The following is a 23,890-nucleotide window of genomic DNA, read 5'->3' on the forward strand; positions in this document are numbered from 1 at the left end:
GACCATGGGTTCAATAGAGGATTTTTTGACCATTGGTAAGTCGTCTTGGGAAATGAAAAAATAGTCTAACCGTGAGTACTTAGAGTGTGGTGGGGAGTAAAAGGTGAAATCTTTTTCATTAGGGTATAGAGTACGCCAGGTATCGTGCAAGAGTAAGCCTCTCAGTTGTTGTTTTATGGCCCGAAGGGCTCTGTATGTGAGGGAGGAGTGACCATTGGATGTATCAAGGTTAGGGTTTAACGGGACGTTAAAGTCACCTCCAAGTATTAACAGACCTGATCGAAAAGATGTGAGTGTCTGAAGAGTGTCGCGGAAAAAGGAGACTTGTCGCGAATTTGGGGCATACAGGTTTGCTATAGTTATTGGTTGTTCATGTAGGGTGCCTTTTAGGAAAATGTATCTCCCAAGGGGGTCCCTAAGGGTATCTGAAACAACAAGTGGGCAATTTTTAGATATGAGGATGCACACCCCTTTCGATTTGGCTTCATCATTAGATGCGTGATAACTTGTTGGGAAATGCCGGTCCTGTAATTTGGGAATTGTGTCCGTTCTGAAATGTGTTTCTTGGATCAGAGCAATATGGGTCCGGGACTTGTGCAGAGAGGAGAGTAAGAGGGAACGTTTTTCTGGTGTGTTCAGACCGCGTATGTTGACGGAATGAAGATTTAGAAGAGCGGGAGATAGCTCCTTATCAGCTAGTGCGTGATTAAGATCCATAGCCTTCAATCACAAAAAAAAAAAAAAAGAAAGGGGGGGGGGGGGGTTTGATTATCCGAAGAGATTACGGAGATAATCAATCCCTTGATTATCCCGCCTTCTCAGGTCTACAAAAGGGATCGGAATAATACAGCGTGGGTGCAGCTCCTATCCCGTGGGATACGGGTTATTATACTGCACCGTTGCCGTGTGGGGGTTGGTGTAAACCTTACACGAGTGAGGTGGTGTGTGAGTGAGAGGGGTGTAGGCCCCGCCATCACGTGACCATGAAAGTTAAATAAAGGAGGGGTACACTATCAGTGCACTATCCGTTGACGTTGGGGTTCACCATGGATAGCAAAAGAGGTGATGGTTGGATCACCTCAGTGATTCCGAAGAACATCCTATGTGTGCTTTACTCGAGATAGAGTACCATGTTTTTTGTTTCGTTAAGAGTCACTCAGACCTCTGGAATTGCAGCAATGTCTGTGGAGATATGCAGCAAAGATTCCAAGGTGTGAGATTAAGCATAAGATAAAATCTACATAGTATAGCGAATGAGCTTAAAACCTATTCTATGCTTAAGTCTACTAACCATTACAGTATAAGGCTCAACATACCTTCGAAGAATATTAGTAAAACTATAAAATTAAGACAAAATGCAGTCCACGCCAGCAGTGAATACCTCCGGTAAAGTGCTCTATGAGGCGTACCTATGAAGAAAAAGGGGTTAGCAGGATCATCCGTAGTTAGACATCAGCTTTGGTAGTAAGCAACTTCGGCTACGTTATGTGTCCTCAGTTCCTAGAAAATCTCAATATCCGGAGCACCTGCTGTTATTCTGGGATCAAGGTGTAAAGTGGGAAGCCCTTCAGTATTAGGGATCCGAAGTCCATCAGCCATTCGGTATGGAGGTATCAGAGTTCCCAAGGGATTAAGCAAGCAAGGCTGTATGATACGGTGGTCATCTTTCCTTGGCTGTTAGTTTTTAGGTCCGGTTCAAACGTGTACTGCGGTGTATGCTGCGATTGAGCTGCGATTGAGCCGTATATCGGAGATATTCTTCCCGAACTTCTTGGAATGTAGGGGTTCACTGGGGGAAGCATGACATAGTGGGAATCCGGGAACTTGAAGACCTATTGCCTTTGTTGAGACAGGGACTGTGAGGTGCGCTAATCAGGGAGCACTTAGTCATTCCGCAGCCGGCAGGAGGGCAGGTATTCGTTACCGAGATCAGCGCTAAGGGCGTCATGGGGGTTGTATGCTGCCGCTCATACCTCAATCCTTCTAGACATGAGGTTTGCTGCTAAGGTAGAGCCTACAAGCCCAATGGCGGATTCCAGACAAGGCCTAACGGTCTGTGCTTACGCAGCAAGTCTAGCCCTGTGATGACCATTTTAGGAAAGTTATCAGCAGTGGAGCACAATCCCTCGCTATTCTATTTTAATAAAGATGAAGGTAACTGTTCGCCTAACATGGCATAACTGTGTGGTTGGGCGTCTGTGACATTAGGCGCTTCTCTAACCGGTTATCGGTCCCGTCTGGCTCTTCTCGAGGTGGGCGAGGTTGCTGCACTGAATTCACGATGATGATAGCGGGAGGTGCCGTGGTACGACGAGGAGTACATTTATATTAAGATTATGATGGCTCAGGATAAGCTAAAGCAATTCATGATATTTTAGGAAATGCCTGATATAGAGACAAATATAAGCACCTATATTTCAGAATACAAATACAGAAAAAAAAATCCTTACTTATCTATGTTTTCATTTATAGCTGCCTATTTTATTAGTTGCCAGTTATGCTTTTTATGTGATCTCATATCTAACTTTAAAGCGTAACTCCACTTTTGTTGAGAAAAAAACATTCCCCTCTGGGTGTTCTACTGTACGTACATTGCAAGGATTTTAACAAAGTTTGTTGCAGATTCCTACCTTTTGATATTCTGAAGAAATCCCCGGGTGTTTGTGTCCATGTGGGAAAGTGAATCAAATGGGAGTGGTTTCCTTATTATCAATCAGCTGCAGTAGCTGCAGGGCACTAATGAGGAAAGCTGCTGGGCCTGAATCCCTTTAGACATGATTTCCTATTGGAAGTATCTCACCAGAAATTAAATTTTTGTTGCAGTGGATGCCTGAAATCTGACTTGTATTGTATCTTAGCACAGACTTCTGGGAAAATCAGTGAGTTAATCACACAAGCAGGAAATTATGTTTCTGGGAAGCATTCTATACACATTCTGTGTACATATCATCTCTAGGTAGCCATATTGCATTGCATTTGCAGAAAATTACAGCACTGCAGATTGAAAGGGAAAGGTAATTTTTAATAACAATCAAATACAATATAACATGTGTCCCAATAGTATACGCTATATTATTTTTTCTTTATTTGCTATTTTTTTACCCATGAAAGTGGAGTTACTCTTTAAGCAGCTTGTAGTAAGCAAGAGGATGAGTAATTACGAGTCCAATAGTTCTTGTACTTTTTCTTTAAAGTGTTTGCAAACCCAAAAAATAACTTTCTATAATCACCTCCCATCGAAAAATGTAAATACCATAACTAATGCATTTTAAAGTTGTCAGCAGTAAAAGCAAAGCATTTACTGAGAGATTCTACCACTCTCTGTGCCCTATGTGCACTTCCTGTAATACTGTAGGTTGAAAGCTGTAAGCACATGCTGCCAATGTTTGCTGAGAACACAGAAATAAATAGTTAAAAAGGGCAAACAGTATAAAGAATAGAGAAGCACAAAAACAAAATCTATCTAGGGAGGGGGTTGAGAAGGGGTCAGGAGGGGGTAGGGAGGGGGTCAGAGGTGTGATAGTACCTCTAGGTCCACCAGGACTTCCAATGGCACTCTCAGAACCCCAGCCAGTACTTACAATGTCACTCAGAGTCTCTGCCAGTACTTCCAATGTTGCTCGTAGAATGTCTGCCAGGACTTGCAATGGTACTTGTAGAATCTCTTCCAGTACTCCCACTGGAACTTACAAAATCTCTGACAGAACTTCCATTGGTGTTCACAGAATACTTATCAGGACTTCCAGAGATCCCTGAAACAACACTGAACATGTCCACTGACCCAGAAAAGTATTTAAGTGTAACCCCTGGAAGTGGCTGGTGCTGTGTCTTCCTTAGGGCTGGTGAAAGGATTTTTGACACCCTAGTTGAAACCTAATTTTGCCGCCCCCATTGGCTCCACCCCTAACTCCACCCCTTTGCCCTGCCCATGTGACAGAAGGCGCCGCTATACAGGAAGCATCGGCTCTGCTTCCTCTAGCGCTGGCTCCAGTGCTGCGCTGCGCCTCTAATTACACTACCGGTCAGACGGAGCAGCTGCCTGAAACTGAGTTAGTTACATGCTGCAGCCTGCAGAGTGTGCAGATGCAGAGGGAAACCAGCGGCTGGGCACCCATAGGCAGCAGTGCGCCCTAGGCGGCTGCCTAGTTTGCCTAGTGGTAGCACCGGCCCTGGTCTTCTCACAAGCTACCCTGTTTTGTGCAAAAAAAGCTATACTAAGTACTGATTTCCTGTTTTATTGTTGACCCTGAATGACCTGACTACTTTCTTGACTGACACCTGCCCACAGCCTCCACTTCTGCTGTCTTGCCCACTGCCAACCCAAAATGCCCTGATCCCTTTTTTGCTGTCTTGCCCATTACTGACCTGGATTGTTCTGCCCATTTTTTTGCTGTCCTGCCCTTTGCCAACCTCTGCCTAAACCTGACATCCTTAGTCATGCCCTGATGTATCATCTTCACATCATAGCTTTCTTGTTCCCAGTCACCTCTTGGTGGAGTGATTCTGAGGGCTCCTGCTCTAGGAGCCTTCAAGAAAGTAATAGAGCTTACATTTTTGGTGCAAGAAGCACAAAGGGGTGCTTCCAGCTTGAAGGCCACCTCCTATTCTCATCCTGCTCTGTTTCATTTTCAGCCACAACTCCTTTCACTGCTTGGGTCTTCCATAGTGCCTGACTCCTTTATTTTTCCCTATGCCCAGGGAGCTTTCCAGATTAATGCACCCTAGTGTGTTTTGTCATCTCCCTCCTTCAAGGGCGACCACAAGCTTGGACATTCTGTCTTATGGAACAGAGGAGCAAAATTCTGGCAGGTCTCCCTTCCCTGTTCCTAAGTTTCTGCCAATAATTATTATGATCCCTGTGGAGAAGTCATTGCTACCTTCTCTACAAGGGTATTCAACTGGCTGAGAAATATATATATGATTATAGTCAGTGGAGTGTGGACACCCAGTAGATTGATACTACACAAGGGCAAGATCTAAGTTCTGAAGGATTTATAAGTTGCTGCCCTCAGCACCTGGTGCATAAACTCTGTGCCATCCACTAGAGGGCATTATAACAGAAAGACCTGCACTCATAGTGGAAAGGACTGGTGGAGAGCAGTGACGTCAAAGTGCAGAGTGATCAAGAGGAACCTATATGTTTCAACACACCTGGAAACAAGGGTTTAACCCTGATAAAAGACACTATTGGATTGTGAATACTTTTCTCATGTTTCCTGGCTATAAAAAGACTGTGATGGGACATGGTCACCTTAAGATTGTTAATTATACTAGGCTAATATTAGGGAAGATACCCTTCTGTTCATTTCATTTTGAGGTAGAGAGGGAAAGCCCATGGTATATTTCCTTTATTCTGATTTTATGATTGAAACTTTAATGCCCCGTACACACGGTCGGATTTTCTGATGGAAAATGTCAGATCGGAGCGTGTTGTCGGAAATTCCGACCGTGTGTGGGCTCCATCGGACATTTTCCATCGGATTTTCCGACACACAAAGTTGGAGAGCAGGAGATAAAATTTTCTGACAACAAAATCCGTTGTCGGAAATTCCGATCCTGTGTACACAAATCCGATGGACAAAGTGCCATGCATGCTCAGAATAAATAAAGAGATGAAAGCTATTGGCCACTGCCCCGTTTATAGTCCCGACGTACATGTTTTACGTCACCGCATTTAGAACGATCGGATTTTCTGACAACTTTGTGTGACCATGTGTATGCAAGACAAGTTTGAGCCAACATCCGTCGGAAAAAAATCCTAGGATTTTGTTGTCGGAATGTCCGAACAAAGTCCGACCGTGTGTACGCCCTATAACAGTGTTTATACTCTCCTTTTAGTACATTTTTCTAGATGGCCATAATTCCTGTGGTATATACCAATAGTCAATCAGGGTTGCATTGCCTGAGCCTTGCTGGAAGTTAGTTACATTGCATAATATTTCAATGTTATGTTGCTTAGGACACCTGTGAATGGCAACCTTTTGTCACCAACCATGTTGAATACATATTATAGTGGGAATTCATTCTAAAAGTATTATTGAAGGCAGCATTTCCTGCACTTCGTAAGAAATTTCCAAATGGACGGTGCAATCCAATAATCAAGTCCATTTGGAAAACATTGTGCTGTTGTGATAGGCAAATCTTTTTTGTGCATGGTCAGCAAACATGGATAACAATCCACAAATTGTGAACTTTAATACAAACCCCTTTGAAGTCAATGAAAGATAAATCTTCCAAAATCAGTTCTCACAATTTTCAACACGAACAGACAAGGCATTGTCAAGCAAAGGTCACAGAGAGCTAGAAACTGGCAAGAAGGACATACCAATGCAAAAAAAAAAAAAAAAAATATGCAGCGTGGAGCAATTTGTTTTTTTAATGAAAAATTAAAAAGAAATTATTCCTTTAAATAACATGTTGGGAAGTGTATTACTCCCACCTGTTGAGTATTTTGCAGATCTCGATTTTTGGCAAATAGTTTTGAAAATTTAAAAAAGAAAAAAAAATACATTTTCCTTTTCTTTCTTAATCTTCAAAAACAAATGAGAGCTGCAAAATACTCACCGTGCATGATTATCAAATACCTTGGGGTGTCTACTTTCCAAAATGGAGTCATTTGGGGGGTTGTGCTTTCTTGACATTTCAGGGCCTCAGTAACTGTGATAGGTAGTGAGTAGGGATGAGCCGAAAACACCCCTCGGTTCGGTTCGCACCAGAACCTGCGAACGGACCGAAAATTCACACGAACGTTAGAACCCCATTGAAGTCTATGGGACTTGAACTTTCAAAATCAAAAGTGCTCATTTTAAAGGCTAATTTGCATGGTATTGTCCTAAAAAGGGTTTGGGGACCCGGGTCCTGCTCCAGGGGACATGCAAAAAAAAGTTTTAAAAACGGCCGTTTTTTCAGGAGCAGTGATTTTAATGATGCTTAAAGTGAAAAAAAAAGTGAAATGTTCCTTTAAATATCGTACCTGGGGGGTATCTATATTATGCCTGTAAAGTGGCGTGTGTTTCCCGTGCTTAGAGCAGTCCCTGCACAAAATGATATTTTTAAAGTAATAAAAGTCATTTAAAACTGCTTACAGCTTTAATGTAATGTCCGGTCCCGGTAATATGGATGAAAATCAGTGAGGCAAATGGCATGGGTACCCCCCCTCCATTACCAGGCCCTTTGGGTCTTGTATGGATATTAAGGGGAACCCCACACCCAAATTAAAAAAAGGAAAGGCGTGGGGCCCCAGGCCCTGTGAACAGCAGTATACAGGCATTGCAAACAAGACAGGGACTGTAGGTTTGTTGTTAAGTAGAATCTGTTTGTAATTTTGAACTGGTACATTTTTAAAGTGTAGCTCCAGCTAAAAAAATCTATTTTTAAGCTTTTTGGAAAACATAGGGAAGGGTTATTACCCCTGTGACATTTGTTTTGCTGTCTGTGCACCTCTTCAGAAGATTTTACCTCAGTTTCTGTCACAATGACGAATGATTTTGACAATTTGGGGTTTTTAGTGAAACAAGGATTGGTGATAAAGCATCAGTGGAGAGGAGACACGTTTTTCCCATATTAACTCTTACAGGAGAGAATTTCCCTTCCTAGGGGTAGATTTCATCTAACTTCCTGTTGTCTCCTTCTGTTTGCAAGTAGGAGTCGTTTGTAAGTTGGATATTTGAAAGTAGGGGCCTGCCCTATATACTCTGCAGAAATTGGGGCCTTAGGTGTTGGTGTTGCCACAACACTGTGAGCCCTCACGGTTACTCTTGGTGGGTGCAGGAACGGGCTCTGCTGTGAAATATTAGATCAAGAATTGTAATTACATGCCCCTGTGTAACAGGGTCATAAAAATTGGGCCTTTTATGGTGGTGGTGCTGGTGCCACAACACTGTAAGTCCTCACAGTTACTCTTGGGGGGCGCAGAAATGGGCCCTGCTGTGAAATATTAGATCAAGAATTGTAATTACTTGTCCCTGTTGAACAGGGGCAGAAAAATTGGGCCTTAGGCACTGGTGCCAAAACACTGCAACCCCTCACAGATACTCTAGTTGGAGCACAGGAACGAGCCCTGCTGCAAAGTATTGTATCAAAAATTGTAATTACACGCCCCTGTTAAACAGGGGCTGAAAAACTGGGCCTTAGGCACTGGTGCTGGTGCCACAACACTGCAACCCCTCACAAATACTCTGAGTGCAGCAACGAACCCTCCTTGCAAAATATTGCAACAAAAAATGTGATTACACGCCCCCTGTTAAACAGGGGCTGAAAAATTGGGCCTTAGCCGCTGGTGGCGACGCCCAGAACCAAAAATATTCTTACAAGCTATCAGCATGATCATTGAGGAGGAAGAGGATAGTCACTCAGCATCAGCATAGGCAGTCTTGAAGGGATCTGACATTTCAAAAAAAATTATTCGGTTACATCAACATCAGGTGCTTGGTAGTTGGTGGTGATCCAAGACTTATTCATTTTTATGAAGGTCATTTGATCGACCGAGTCGGTGGACAGGTGCACCCTGTGATCGGTTACAAAACCTCCAGCAGCACTGAATGTGCATTCCGAAAGAACGCTGGATGCAGGACAGGCCAGTAGCTCAATTGCATACTGTGAAAGCTCTGGCCAGCGATCCATCCTCAAGACACAGTAACCCAGAGGATTTTCGGTGGGAAAGGTGTCCAAGTCAGATCTTGCCCCTAGGTATACACCATGTAAAACAGACGCTGGCGATGGTTACTGGAACCGATCATACCTTGGGGCTGCGGACTAAAAAATTGTCTGAACGCATCGGTCAGACAGCCACCTTCTCCACCGCTCCTTCTTTGACTGACCGAAGCCTCAGCAACATGTTGTCCAGGAACAGGAGTTTGTAACCTCCCAGTCTCTGGGAACGTGTTGCACAGACCTTTCTGCAAGGCCTCCTGAAGATGTTTCATCCTCTGCTCCCTCTGCGACGGCAAGATAAGGTCCACAACCTTACCCTTGTAACGTAGATCAAGGAGGGTTGCCAGCCAGTAGTGATCCCTTTCCTTGATACCACGAATACGAGGATCCTTCCGCAGGCTTTGTAGGATCAGGGAGGCCATGCAGCCTAGGTTTGCTGAGGCATTCGGTCCGGAGTCCTCTGGGTCACTAAGGATGACATGATCCGCAGCCACCTCCTCCCAGCCACGTACAAGTCCATAGGTTTCTTGGGACTTTAAATGATCCCTTAAAGACTGCTGCTGATGCTGAGTGCCAAGCTCCACCTCCATGCTGACACAATCCTCTTCTTCCTCCTCCTCCTCCTCCTCATCCTCTTCCTGTGTGATCGGAGGGCAGGCAGGAACACTGTCTGGATAAAGGGGGCCTTGAGAGCTAAGGAAGTCCTCTTCTTTCTGCCTCTGTTCTGCCTCAAGTGCCCTGTCCATTATTCCATGCAGCGTGTGCTCCAACAGGTTGACAAGGGGGACAGTGTCACTGGTGCATGCACTGTCACTGCTCGCCATCCTTGTGGCCTCCTAAAATGGTGACAGGACAGTGCATGCATCCCTGATCATGGCCCACTGGCGTGGGGAAAAAAAACAAGCTCCCCTGACCCTGTCCTGGTGCCATAGTCGCACAGGTACTCATTGATGGCGCTCTGCTGCATGTGCAGCCGCTTCAGCATGGCCAACGTTGAGTTCCACCTGGTGGGCATGTCACAGATTAGGTTCCAGGCGGTTCTTGGGCAGGTTAAATTCCTTTTGGGGCTCAGCCAGCCGAGCGCTGGCATTATATGACCTGCGGAAATGCACACAGACTTTCTTGGCCTGCCTCAGGACATCCTGTAAGCCCGCTGCACCACCAAGTTAAGGACGTGAGCCAAACAGGGCACATGGGTCAGTTGTCCCTGTCGGAGGGCAGAGAGGAGGTTGGTGCCATTGTCGCAAACCACAATACCTGCCTTAAGCCGGCATGGCATCAACCACCTTTGAACCTGCCCCTGCAGAGCTGACAGAATCTCTGCCCCAGTGTGGCTCCTGTCCCCCAAGCACACCAGCTCAAGCACCGCATGGCATCTTTTGGCCTGCGTGGTTGCGTAGCCCCTTGAATGCCTACAGAGCATCGCTGGTTCCAAAGACAAATCAGCACAGGAAGAGGCCATGGAGGAAGAAGAAGAGGAGGGGTTAGAGGAGAGAGGTGTGGCAGAATCACCACTAGTAGTATTTTGGAGGTGTGGTGGCGGAACAACCTTCAACACTACCTGACCCTGTCCTGCATCCTTCCCAGCTGCCAGAAGAGTCACCCAGTGCGCGGTGAAAGATAGGTAACATCCCTGTCCATGCCTGCTGGACCATGAGTCAGCAGTAATATGCACCTTACCGCTGACCGCCCTGTCCAGTGAGGCCAAGAGAGCCGGAATCACCTTCCATGAGAAAAAGTGGTGTTTGGGAACCTGCCACTGAGGAACCGCACATTCCACAAACTCACGGAAGGGGGCAGAGTCTACCAACTGAAAAGGCAGCAGTTGAAGTGCTAGCAATTTAGGCAAGCTAGCATTCAACCACTGGGCATGTGGATGGCTGGGAGCGAACTTCTTTCAGTGGTGCAGCAGCTGGGGCAGGGAAATTTGCCTGGTACAATCTGACGTTGGTGTACCGATAGCAGATTGCCCCCAAGTCCTTGGCTGTGACACACCTAATTCTACACCTTCATTTCTCTCAGTGCAGGTCTCAGAGAGGACTGAAAGTATAGTGGGGTTGGAGATCCCAGCTGATGAGGAGCAAGGAGAGGTCCTCTTTGTTCTTTGATGTGGGTCTTTTAGGTACGCATGCCAACGAACTGCATGGCAGGTCAACATATGTCCGGTCAAGCATGTGGTGCCCAAGCGGGAGATGTTTTGGCCATGCGAGATACGCTTGAGATATATGTTGCAAATAGCAGCGGTGGGATCTGATTCACTCATCTCAAAAAAGGGCCACACCAAAGAACTTTTGGAATAACGCGCAGAGACAGCAGCACCCTGCACATGCGGAGCTCTGCGGTGTGATGCAGTCGGTGTGCTGCCCTTAAGCTGGCCCCTGGAGGGCATCCTGCCTCAATGGTGATGTGCCTCTTCCACCTCCTCCTCTCTCCTATCAGGCACCCACGTAGAGTCAGTGACCTCATCGTCCCCTCCCTCCTCATCACTGGAGCAAAGCTGGCAGTATGCTGCAGCTGGGGGAATATGACTGCCAGATTGATGTCTTTCTTGGGCACCCCTCTCTCTGGGCTCATGTTACTGCCTTCCTCTAGCTGGGTACCATCATCGGAGCCTTCCAAACACTGGGCATCCTCCTGGAGCATGTACCCAACACTGTGGTCAAACAGTTCGGGGGACTCCTCAGGAGGACATGGTGGGGCTAGGGAAGGAGTGACTTATGCCATTAAGCCGAGGGAAGAGGCCGCATTGGCAGCTGTTTGCCAGACAAAGTACCCTGAGCCTGGGTGAGAGAGGATGACCAGCACTGTTGCCTCTAGACACAGAGCCTGCTTGCCCTCTTTTATTGGCTTGTGACTATCTGCCTCTCCTTGTTGGCCTTCCAGACATACTAATGGCCTGCAGTGAGATGTAGCTGCACAAAGCTGGGATATATATATATATATATATATATATATATATATATATACTGATACTGCAGCTAGCAGAATCAACTGCCTGCCTGTAGTATTATTAGTATGAGAACACCAGCAATTGTCTTCGGGTAGCTTTAGGTGCACACTGTGCAGAGGACGCAGTACACTAACTGTAAATACTGTAGCTGCCTGCCTGTGATATTAATAGGATCAGAAGAACACCACCAATTTTATTGCGGTAGCTTTAGGTGCACACTGTGCAGAGGACGCAGTACACTAACTGTAAATACTGTAGCTGCCTTTGGTATTACTATAGAATCAGAAGAACACCACCAATTTTCTTCAGGTAGCTTTAGGTGCACACTGTGCAGAGGACACAGTACACTAACTGTAAATACTGTAGCTGCATGCCTGTGGTATTAATATAGGATTAGAAGAATGCCACCAATTTTATTCAGGTAGCTTTAGGTGCACACTGTGCAAAGGACAGAGTACACTAACTGTAAATACTGTAATTGTCTGCTTGTGGTATTAATAGGAGCAGAACCACAGCAATTGTCTCCAGGTAGCTTTAGGTGCACACTGTGCAGAGGACACACTACACTAACTGTAAATACTGTAGCTGTCTGCCTGTGGTATTAATAGGATCAGAAGAACACCACTAATGTTCTTCAGGTAGCTTTAGGTGCACACTGTGCAGGGGACGCACTACACTAAATTGTAAATACTGCAGCTGCCTGCGGTACTGTACTAATAGAATCATAAGAACACCACTAATTTTCTTCAGGTAGTTTTAGGTACACACTGTGCAGAGAACGCACTACACTAACTTGTAAATACTGCAGCTGCCTGCGGTACTGTACTAATAGGATCAGAAGAACACCACTCATTTTGTTTAGGTAGCTTTAGGTGCACACTGTGCAGAGGACACACCAAACTAACTTGTAAATACTACAGCTGCCTGCGATACTGTACTAATAGGATCAGAAGAACACCACTAATTTTCTTCAGGTAGCTTTAGGTGCACACTGTGCAGAGGACGCACTACACTAACTTGTAAATACTGCAGCTGCCTGCGGTACTGTACTAATAGGATCAGAAGAACACCACTAATTTTCTTCAGGTAGCTTTAGGTGCACACTGTGCAGAGGACGCACTACACTAACTGTAAATACTGTAGCTAATAGGACTAATAGGATCAGAAGAACACCAGCAATTTTCTTCAAGTAGCTGTAAATACTGTGAAAACACCTGCCTGTTTGTCAGTAGTAGGAAGAGAATAACAGGAATGTATTTAGCTAAACTGAATACAGTATATATATATATATATATATATATATATATATACAACACCTAGGATGTATATATATACACAATACACTGTAAGTGCAGCTAACTGACTCGCCTGCCTACTCTATCTAACTTAAATCAAATGACACTGTCTCTCTGTCTATCTATCTCTCTCTCAATGCCGGAACACACTACACAGGGCCGCCATGCAGGCGGCCTTATATAGTGTGGGGCGTGTACTAAACCCCCTGAGCCATAATTGGCAAAAGCCACCAGACAGCGCTGTGATTGGCCAAGCATACGGGTCATAGTGCATGCTTGGCCAATCATCAGCCAGCAATGCACTGCGATGTCGCAGTGAATTATGGGCCGTGACACGCCACTCGAATTTGGCGCGAACAGACCATATCGTTCGTAATTCGGTGAATGACCGAACACACGATGTTCGAGTCGAACATGCGTTCGATTCGAACACGCGTTCGATTCGAACACGAAGCTCATCCCTAGTAGTGAGGAGTAAAATCACCATTTTACGCCCTTGGAAAGCCTGAAGGCGGTGATTGGCTTTCAGGGTCCTGTACGCAGCTAGGCTCCCAACAAGTATCACACATGTGGTATCCCCATACTCAGGAGAAGCAGCAGAATGTATTTTGGGGTGTAATTTTACACATACCCATGCCATGTTTGAACAATATATCATTAAGTGACAACTTTGTGTAAAAAAAAATATATATATATATTTTCCCAAAACTTGTGGCAAAATATAAAATATTTCATGGACTCAACATGCCTTTTAGCAAATAGCTTGAAGTGTCTACTTTCCAAAATTAGTTCATTTTGGGGGGTTTTGTTCTATCCTGACATTTCAGGGCCTCCAAAACTGTGATAGGTAGTGAGGAAGTGAAATCACCATTTTATGCCCTTAGAAATCCTAAAGGCGGTGATTGGTTTTCGGGGTCCTGTACGCAGCTAGGCTCCCAAAAAGTCTCACACATGTGGTATCCCTGTACTCAGAAGGAACAGCAGAATGTATTTTAGGGTGTAATTCCACATATACCCATGCCATGTTTGAACAATATATCATTAAGTGACAACTTTGTGTTAAAAAAAAAAGTTGTAATTTTACCGAAAAGTGTGGCAATATATAAAATATTCCATGGACTCAACATGCGTATTAGGAACTTGGGGTGTCTACTTTCCAAAAAGAGGTCATTTGGGGGGGTTGAAATGTCCTGCACTTTATGCACAACATTAGAAGCTTATGCTATCACCCACTCTTCTAACGACTTGAAGACAAAGCCCTTTCTGACCCTTTTTGTTTACATGAAACAAATTAATTTTTTTTGCTAGAAAATTACTGTTTTTATTATTTATTTTGCTTTTTTCTTTTATTTTTACACTATTCTTTCATTTTTTAAAAATCATTTTTTATTGTTATCACAGGGAATGTAAATATTCCCTATGATAACAATAGGTAGTGACAGGTACTCTTTTTTTAAAAAATTGGGGTCTATTAGACTCCAGATCTCTCCTCTGCCCTCAAAGCATCTGACCACACCAAGATCGTTTCATAAGATGCTTTCCAAATTCCCCAATGGCGCTGTTTATATCCGGCGAAACCAAAGTCATGAAATTCTCATAGCATCCGGTTTCTTAGGCCATAGAGATGATTGGAGTTGTTCTGGTCTCCGATCAGCTCTATGGTCAGCTGGTGGAACCACCGGCTGCATTCTCAGGTTCCCCAATGGGACAGGAGAGCCCAAGAAAAGCATGGAAGATGGAGGGAGGGGGGAGTGTTCCCTCCCACTGCTTGTAAAAACAGTCTAGCTAATATAATTAGCCACTAGCTAAGATAATTAGTCACTTGCTTTTATGTGAAAGCAGACCACTGGCTGAAAAGAACAATACCAAGATGATACCTAAACCTGCAGGCATCATTCTGGTATAACCACTCAAAGTCCAGCAACATACCAGTACATTGCTGGTCCTTATTGGGCTTATATTGTAATGTTCTTTTTTTCATGCAGCCTGTGGGCTGAACAAATAAAGATATTGATCGGTGGGTATGCCCACCATTAGAATACCGCCCTGCATCCACCCACTTCTAATGATGGGCATATATGCACTGTTTTTTTTTTAACTGTGGTGGTGAAATCACCTCCTACAGTGCTGAAGTCACTGATTTACATATTGTGAGAGCAAACCCTGTTGCTGTCAAAATAAATAAATCCGTGCTGCAGTTGAATGGCATACCTGAAAAGCAAACAATGGTAACAATAAAACATTAACTAAAAAAAAAAAACTTTTTTTATTGCAATCCATGCCAAAAAAAGAGCAAAAAATATATGCTGAAGCATGGGGGCAATCTTCCCCTAATATTAGGGGAAAATAGCCCCTCCACCCCTGCCCCCATGCTTCGGCATACATGATCTTTTTTTTATAACTGTGGTGGTGAAATCACCACCTACAGTGCTGGAGTCACGGCTTTACGTATTGTAAGAGCAAACCCTGTTGCTGTCAGAATAAATAAACCCATGCAGCAGCTAAATTGTGTACCTGCAAAGTAAAATATGGTTAACATTAAAACAAAGTAACATTACAGTATAACAGTAAGTCATACCATACCTGCAAAGCAAATGCAATAAAACACAGTAAAAATAAAACATTACAGTTATAAAATACAGTAACAATAGAGAGAGAGAACAATAGAGAGAGAACAATAGGATGAAAGAAAATAAAACGACTATTTTTAGCTTTTTTTTGCACTTTTATTTTAACTGTAAACATTCTAGATTAGGGTCTCTCAAAATATCAAAATATGATGGCCATCTCATTTTTTGAGACCCTGTGTAAGTGTGCCCTAGGACTGTGCAGAACACGAGCTTATGGTGAATTGGGTCAGTGGACCGATATGACCGCAAAGCACACTTTTTAATAATGCCCATGAGGAGGGATAAGCAAAGAAAAGGTCTTACATTCGGAAACCATAACAAGTTTCCTTTCTCTGGCAAGGGTCAACTGGGGATTAGCGGCAATGAATTGACTAGCATAGAAATTGCTTTGGTCCACAATAGATCTATAGAGATCTTCCATGAAAAACAGTGAATAAAAATCAAGTGACGTAAAATCAACTTTTTCCACCTGAATTGCGGGTTGGCCAGTAAATTAGAAAAGTATGGGTGCTGCAGAAGTGGTGGGCTCCCAGTTAGGATTGGCATATGCAGCGGGAAGGGCACTATGGACTCTACGGGCCTGTGTTCAAACTCTTGGTGGCTGCGGGACACTACTTGTGCTAGCCACCACACGAACTTAAACTACACTTATGGGACCTGCTACATCACCTTGTGTTACTGCAGTGCTGGCTTGACTACGACCAGGATGTACTAGGCCACTGGCGCTTGCCAGTTCACCAGAAGGATGAGCAGCACTAGTACTGGCTCTCCGCTCCATATTGGAGCCCTGCGGTTCTTGCACCTCAACAACAGAAGAACGGGGTCGGGTATGCCTGACCTTAGCAGGGACCACTACTTCGTTGTCACAGCTATCTGTCAGGGTGCTGCTGCTCTCTACCAGTTTGTATACTGAGCCTGAATCTGACAGTGAGGCGGCTTCCCCTTCGCTCTCATCTGGCATACAGCAACGCGTAGGCCTCTTCACTACTGTACCTCTGTTTGGACATTTTGGCCATTTGTCTTCATTGCGGATGAAGCATTTGCGCTGGGGGACCATCTTATGCGGCCATTCCTGATGAGGACCCTCACCCCGGACCAGAGGGTTTTTAATTACCGGCTGGCCAGAGCCAGAAGAGTGGTGGAGAACACATTTGGAATCATGGCCAGCCGGTTCCGCCTATTTCTTACACCCATACACATGGCGGAGTACAAACTGAATCATATTATCCTGGCGTGCTGTGTTCTACACAACTTTTTACGGCAACATTCTGCCAATTATGCTGGCTCAGTTGGGCCTGAGGCTGGACTTCAAAATTAAACAACCCTGACGGCGCTTGAAAGTGGCCATTCTGGCTTGCCCCCCCCGAGTGCATAAAAAACCTATAAACCATGCGCTTACTCCAAAAAAGTCATAGATGTAAGCAGCTAACACAACAAATAGAAAATTTGTAATAAATCATATGTAACCAAGTGTAGCGCTAAAGAATGAGAAAGAGAATATTGCTATACCACATATAATAGCAAAATGAATTGTGAAAAGATAGTGTTTTGTATACTTTGTGAACATTCATACATATAGAACACTTATGTTATAAAGCCTTAGGGTCACCAAAAGTGATAACAGGATGTAAAAATGGCAATAAAGTCCAAAACTGAATGTGCAGGTACGATGAACATAAATTTTGCAATGGTGATAAATTCCAAAACATATACTCATGAGAGATTTCTGTATGTAATCCAACATGTGCTGACAAACACTTGTGCGAAACCGCCACCTAGGTTGACTGGAGGCTTACCAGAAAGTTGGGACCCACCTAGCATACGCTATATGGGTCAAACAGGCTTGGATTGCTCACTGGCAATGAAGGTAGGGAACCAAGGGCTGGTGAATGGTGAAGTTGTAACGTTGCTATCCCAAAGAGGTCTTCTTCATATGGAAGCTCAGACACCAACGGACATTACCCACATGTAATGAAGAAGGGGCTCATAGCGTAATTCCGTAAACCATAAAAAATGTATCAAAAGGAAAAACACTTACATTTCAGAATAAAAAGCGCTTGCAAGTAAAATGGTGGCAGTGGAGTCCTCCCGACGCGTTTCATCATACAAGACTTCGTCTGGGGTACTTGCCCACTGCAGCCAGACTCCTTTATATAGGGACAAGGACCCCTCTGATGAGAATCCAGCTCCCAGGCTTGTTTGCCCCCCCGAGTGCCCGTGATGTCCGTCTAAGATACCTTGAATACTTTGCGGGTAGGGGGGCCATCAATATGCCAGACAATGTCTGAAACCATAACTACTCAAATCTTTGGTGACATTTACTGCTTGTGTTTGTTTTAGCTGACCCTGACAGAAGTGTGATGAGTCCTGAAAATGGTGTGATTGTGTAACCTTACAAAGCACTGGTGGGTGTTATTTACTAAAGGCAAAGACACTTTGCACTACAAGTGCACTTGAAACTGCACTTGTAGTGTAAAGTGGACTTGCCCTTAGGATATAACACCCATTGTCACAGAAAACACCAATTAGAGCACCACAAAAGTATTGGAGCATTGAAACAATAATCCACACATTCTTGATTAACAATCTTTTTAATACCAGCACAATCACATGTGCATTTAGAAAAGGTTTTTAAAACAAACCAACATGTTTGTTGTATAACAATTTTTGGGGTCACATTAGAAAAAGTAGAAATGTCCATTTAAGATAAAACAGGCATGTTTAAAACCAACAAGAAAGACACGAATCTTGAACTTACAAAGTTCACATTTGGTAGAACTTGAAGGCAATATCAGACATGAGTATTTACAAACTGTGTTTGATATTGCGTTCAGATGGGGTGAAGACACTCCAGGAAAAGCCAAATTTTTAAGATGCACACAAATTTCCGAATGTCAACATGTGCTACCTGCCATCACGGGGGATCAAGGGACGTGTTTTGGGGGTGCAACCCCTTCCTCACAGCTACTTTATTATTGAGGAAGGGGTTGCACCCCCAAAACACGTCCATTGATCTCCCGTGATGGCAGATAGCACATGTTGACTCACTGTGTGCATCTTCAAAATTTGGCTTTTCTCAAATTTGTCAAAAAATGTCAAAAATTTGTAGCACACAAAAAACAATGGGATTTTGAGGGGTTTTAAACTCTCCCTAAAACATCAATGATGTTCTTCATTTTTTGAAGAACATCATTGATGTTTTTCTTGATGTTTTCCAAGTCCCTATTACACCCCATGATCTCCCCGATCAGGATCTGTGCACTTTCCGAGGTGAAAGGATCTGGATCCACAACATCATGATCACCTAAAAAGATAGAAACCAAAAAACACCATGTATTATAAATATGCCGGCATCCATCTCTTACCTGAGCCTGTGGTCGCAGACACTCACCTGTTGTGGTGCCAATTTCCACCACGTCTTCCTCCTCCTGCTCTGCTTGTTCTGGGTGGATTTTCTCTTCTTCCAGAGGTGGAGGGTCTCTGGTCTCCTCGGATCAGGGGTGTCCTCCGAGTCTTTTCTCCCCTATGTAAAAAAAATAGGTCTACTTAGCACACAGATATTTGATGGCAGAACTATAAATATGAAACATTGCTTGGAAGTGGGGTACAATTGTCTGTTTTGGTAGAGTTCCAAGATGTTGCATTTTTCTTATCCTTTGTGAAGCTTCAATACTTACCTGTTTTGTACAAGCTTCACAGATGGAGACACCCCTATAGTATACACTGGAGCACCTGTGTGGGCCCCCTAATAAAAAGGGTGTTCTGGGGTCCCACACTAGTGCACCAGCATCCAGATGTGTAAACAGCTGCTGAGTGTCCTCTCCTTACACAGAATCTAGTTTGCATTTCATTCTAGTTACAAACCCATCTACACAACCAAATTAGTTTCACACAAGTAGGCCCTAAAAAATGTGGGCAAATGCATATGGCCAAAACAATGGTGTTTTATAGGCCGAAAGAAAAATGTTTGATACGAACGAATAATGTGCCCATGAACATGAGAGTTGACATTTTAAACTGGATAACAGTTAAGAAAAGCACATGGAGCAGCACGAACGTAATAAACATAAAAAGAATAGGAACACAGCACAACTACTTACTTTTTTGCAGCACTCTCTGGACCTTTCTGTACTGCTCGTGCTCTCTTAATTTTAGGTCCTGAGCTGATCTTTCGATCGACGTACTCCGAAATTCCGGTGCAGACTTTTGACCACTTTCACCATGATCTTGGCCTTTCTGACATTGGGGTTGGGGTAAGGTCCATACTTCCCGTCATAGTCGGCCCTCTTTAGGATGTCCACCATCTCCAACATCTCCCCAAAGGACATATTTGATGCCTTAAATCATCTCCTTCTGGATCGGGACGTTTCTGCCTCCGGGCTTTCCGCCTCCTCGTTGGTGTAATTATCAGACACCTGCTCTGACTCCGCCATGTGCTCTTCCCCACTGCGACGAACGAGCAGGGACGGGGAATAGACTAGAAAGAATGTCAGGGGCGGGCGAAGTTTCACGCATTTGCAGTGTCTATAAAGCGTAACACGCGTGTGTAGTACGTACAATCTGTGAGCGGAGGAAGGAGTAACGGAGGCGCCGATCGTGATTGTGAAGGTAAGATTTAACATTGGGCCTATACTGCTTCTAGATTGAGGCCTGTATTTGCACAAGTTTAGAAGACTTTAGGCTGACATTAGGGTTTGTCTTGTGCTGTGTCTTGCAGTGAAAATGGATATCTTGAAAGATAAGGACTTTATGCCAATCTTCGTTGATATGTTCAAGGAGCTGCCCTGTCTGTGGCAGATAAACCACCCTGAATATGAACCAAACAAAGAGGAAGGCAGCGCTGGATAATTTGTTGGAATTTGTGAAGACGGTGATCCCCACGGCAAACATCCCCTATTTGAAGATCCTAATTGGTGGCCTGAGGAGCACTTATCTAAGGGAGCACAAGAAGGTCCAGGATTCCCAGAGATCAGGAGCTGCAGATGACATTTATGTCCCCAGGCTGTGGTACTATGACAGACTGCATTTTCTGGCAGGTCAGACTGAACCCAGGCCTGCACTCTCCTTCCACGCTTCCTTACCCCCAGCTGAGGCTTCAGACACCCAACCTGGGCCTTCCAGGCAGGAACATGTGGAGGGGCCCAGCTTGAGTCAGGTATAGCATTCCTCTAAATATTCATGGTTGTCCAATCAATGATGTTAACTAGATGTTAGTTTGGAGTACTAATTTATGATTGTGATTGATGATGCAAAAACTAAAACCATGTCCCTTTTTCATACACAGGGAAGTCTCAGCCAGGAGGTGGCCAGGCCAAGCAGGCTGCCTTATATCCAGGTCCCTCCCCTACACCTTCAAAGACAAAGTGGCAGGAAGAGGAGTAACCTGGAGGAGGCTGCCATAGGCCTCTTTTGGAAGGCTACAGAGGCCCTGAGAAGGAGGAATTTGCTTGCATAACTGCCTGCAAAATGATGCAGATGGAGGAGGGCCAGCGACTCCTGTCTGAGTGCTTAATTTTGGAAGCTCTCAATAAGGGGTTGAGGGGACAAATAACATGTGCTACCCACATTTGTAACCTCACACATAGTCCTCCTCCTCCAAGTCCTTCTACTCCTCCTCCTCCTTCAGGTCCTACTCCTCCTCCTGCCACATCTCCAACACCAGAGCCACAGCCGGGAAGGAAGCGTGGAAAGAAGACCAGAGAGTGATGACCCTGGGTTCAGTCTGGTCTGGCAAAAGATGCAACCTCTTGTAGTACCACAGCCTGGGGACATAGATGTCATCTGCTTCTTTCACGATCTCTGGGACTTCTGGACCAGACTGCACTCCCTTAGATATGAACTCCTCAGGCCACCAATTTTGCAGTAAAAGAATTGATGTCTGCCTTCGGGGTCCAAGGCTTCGCCAATTTATGAAGTTTCTCCAGCATTGCCTCCCTCTTTGTTTGGTTCTGAGCCCTTAATAAAGGAATTTTCATTTCAATTATACTCGTCTATGTGTGTTTTCCTTCAAAAAGGACAGTTTGTGAGGATTCAGGTACATTTCAAAAATGCAATGTGAAATTAACAAGGGACACCAACACCAAACAATCTTCTTGAGATTAAATAATACAAGATATCAATGGTGTTGTGGTAACTTGACACACAAAACACACACAAAAATATTATGGAGTAAAACTAAAAATAAAATCAAACAAAGATCAGCCTTAAAAAAAATACAAACCCCAAAAAAAAGAAAAAACAGCCTTGAAAAAAAAAATATATAAAACAACAAAAAAGAAATTTGGTCAGATGTGACAAATCAAAATATATTGAGGAAATCACGATAAATAATAAAGAAAGAAGTTTGTGAGAAGTCTGTGTGAATATGAGCAGCAAAACTACTTCATTCTTCTCACATTATAAAGAAGAAGAGAGTGCGCTGTATTAAACCATTTTTTTCATTGCAGCGTGACGAAAGTGCTCTATCCATTCCGAACGCTAATTTTACCAGACCGAGCTGTTCCGTCTCGGAATTTCTTCTGAGCATGCCTGGCACTTTGTGCGTCGGAATTGTCCACACAGGGTCGGAATTGACGCGATCGGATTTTGTTGTCGGAAAATTTTATAGCCTGCTCTCAAGCTTTGTGTGTCGGAAAATCCGATGGAAAATGTCCGATGGATCCCACACACGGTCGGAATTTCTGACAACACTCTCCGATCGTACATTTTCCATCGGAAAATCTGACCGTGTGTACAGGGCATTAGTGTTCATACAGGGATCATGTGTACCCTAAAGCTACCTGGGATTACTACTAACTGCTCTAACGCTGATTAGTGACACACTACAGTGATCACTGAAAAATCTGAAAACTGTACTTGGTGACACAGTGACAGGGAGTGAAGAGGTTAACTGGGGGGGCGATCGGGGTGATCGGAGTGAAAAGGTCACCTATGTGTACTGTGTCAGTGTAGTGTTGGTGCAACTCACATTATCCTTTCTCCTCACTCTGGAACCAAAAATGATTCCACGTGGGGAGATGACATCACTTCCTCTGCCTGTGTTTACATTACACAGGCAGAGGACAGTCTGCCATTCGCCAGAAACGATCACCAGGTCCAGGCCAGAAATCATTGGCCTGGGCATGGAGACTGAGGCGGCCACGTGCCCTACGTACAGCTATGGCGATTTGCCCAGGGGAGCCAACCTGCCGTGGTATAACTACAGCCGCTGGTCCTTAATTGATTAAACAAAAATGTGCGACAATTTTGAAAAAAAAAACAATATTTTTTACTTTCTATAAAACACATCCAATACAAAAATCAAATGTCTTCATCAATTTAGACCAATATGTATTCTGCTACATATTTTTTGGTAAAAAAACACCAATACGCGTATATTGATTGGTTTGCGGAAAAGTTATCGCATCTACAAACTATGGTATATTTTTATGGCATTTTTTTTTACTAGTAACGTTGGTGATCAGCGGTTTATAGCGGGACTGCAACATTGCGGTGGAAAGATTGGACACCTAACTGACACTTTTGACACTTTTTTGGGAACCAGTGACATAATTACAGTGATTGGTGCTAAAAATATGCACTGTTACTGTACTAATGACACTGGCAGGGAAGGGGTTAACATCAGGGATAATCAAAAGCTTAAGTGTGTCCCTAGGGGGTGCTTTCTTACTGTGTGGGGGATGGTCTGACTGGATGAAGACAGAGATCAGTGTTCCTGCTTAGCAGGAACACAAGATATGCATCTTCTTCCCTGTCAGAACAGCACTCTGCCTTGTTTACATAGGCAGGGCGCCGTTCGGCCTCCCTGGGGAATGATCACCGGTGGCCGGCTGACAACGGGTCTGCCGGACCTGCTGATTGGCTCCCCCTCTATCCAATCTGCGTGCACATGTGCCTCTGGTGGTGCGCGCACATCCCGTCGTTTCAAGCAATAGAGTCAACCTGCTGCAGTACATCTGTGGTTGGCAAGAGGTTAAAAAGAACCAGTAACTAAAAATGCATCATACAGGAGCTTTTTTGTCCCTTATGTGGTGAAAAAATAGTTCAGTAAAAAAAGAAAAAAATGAAAAAAAGTGTAAAAAATTAAATTTATACTCAAGCACCTAAAATCACTCCCCCCCCAAAAAATTGGTTCCCCCCCCCCCCCCACATACACACATGCATTAATGTAAATGCATGGGTTGGGGGTTCCTATGCAGGAAAACGTTAACTGTGCTACACATGTTACATATTATCGCACACTTTGGAGTGAGAACAATAATTCAAAGCCCATTATTTACAGTTAAGTCTAAACTGATCACCTTTAGATGTTTTTAAAGTGTCGCCTATGGAAACTACCAGGGTACCAAAATTTGTCGCCTTTT

The sequence above is a fragment of the Aquarana catesbeiana genome, linkage group LG01 (assembly GCF_042186555.1).
Source record: "Aquarana catesbeiana isolate 2022-GZ linkage group LG01, ASM4218655v1, whole genome shotgun sequence".
Classification (NCBI taxonomy): Eukaryota; Metazoa; Chordata; class Amphibia; order Anura; family Ranidae; genus Aquarana; species Aquarana catesbeiana.